Below are 640 nucleotides of genomic sequence, written 5' to 3'. Positions count from 1 at the left end.
CCATTGTGCTCCAGACCTGCCCCAGCTCCGCTGCCCTGCTCTGGACACGCTGCAGCCCCTCAGTGTCCTTCTGGCAGCAAGGGGACGGAACTGGACAGAGCATTCGAGGTGCAGCCTCACTAGAGCACAAGAACAGACTATACAATCTCTCTATCACATGAACTGCACAACAATGAAATAGTAAATATGTCTATTGTAGGAATCAGTAACTACTCAAACAGCCCTTTCTAAAAATCACTTTGAAATCTCCAGAGTCCTTGCAGAATTTCCTCACACAGGCATCACTGCCAGCATTAAGCTACGCTTCAAAGGCTGCTGAACTGCCCTCAAATTGTGTCCTTCGACCAAATGTTTCCCACCACAAGCAGCAACACAACTGCTCACAGGATTCCTGTGGCCATCCCTGCTAACACACAATCACTGAAAACACACTCCAAACACAACAGCCCGTAAGCTTTGAGGGCTGAGGATGCCAGAGTTCAGCTTTGCATGGGTTGGGAAAGCCCTACAGATTATTACTGACAAAAATTCTTTGCCCGCAATTGGTGAGATAAAAATTAACAACTCCCACAGCTGGACTCCTTTAGAACACAGAACACCAGGCTCAGTATTACCTGAATAAAGAACAGCTCTAGGGAAA

General features: G+C 47.2%; 1 protein-coding gene across 1 annotated transcript in view; it reads right to left on the bottom strand.

Moving 5' to 3' along the window:
• Window positions 1-640, bottom strand: part of BBS2 (Bardet-Biedl syndrome 2) — a gene marked incomplete at its 5' end in the record, with an annotated part of 18,703 nt that overhangs the window by 12,014 nt on the left and 6,049 nt on the right. The window lies entirely within an intron of this gene.

The sequence above is a fragment of the Buceros rhinoceros genome, unplaced genomic scaffold (genome assembly GCF_000710305.1).
Source record: "Buceros rhinoceros silvestris isolate BGI_N320 unplaced genomic scaffold, ASM71030v1 scaffold5012, whole genome shotgun sequence".
Classification (NCBI taxonomy): domain Eukaryota; kingdom Metazoa; phylum Chordata; class Aves; order Bucerotiformes; family Bucerotidae; genus Buceros; species Buceros rhinoceros.
The sequence above is the reverse complement of the archived record's forward strand: the minus strand, read 5'-3'. Positions and strand labels throughout refer to the sequence as shown.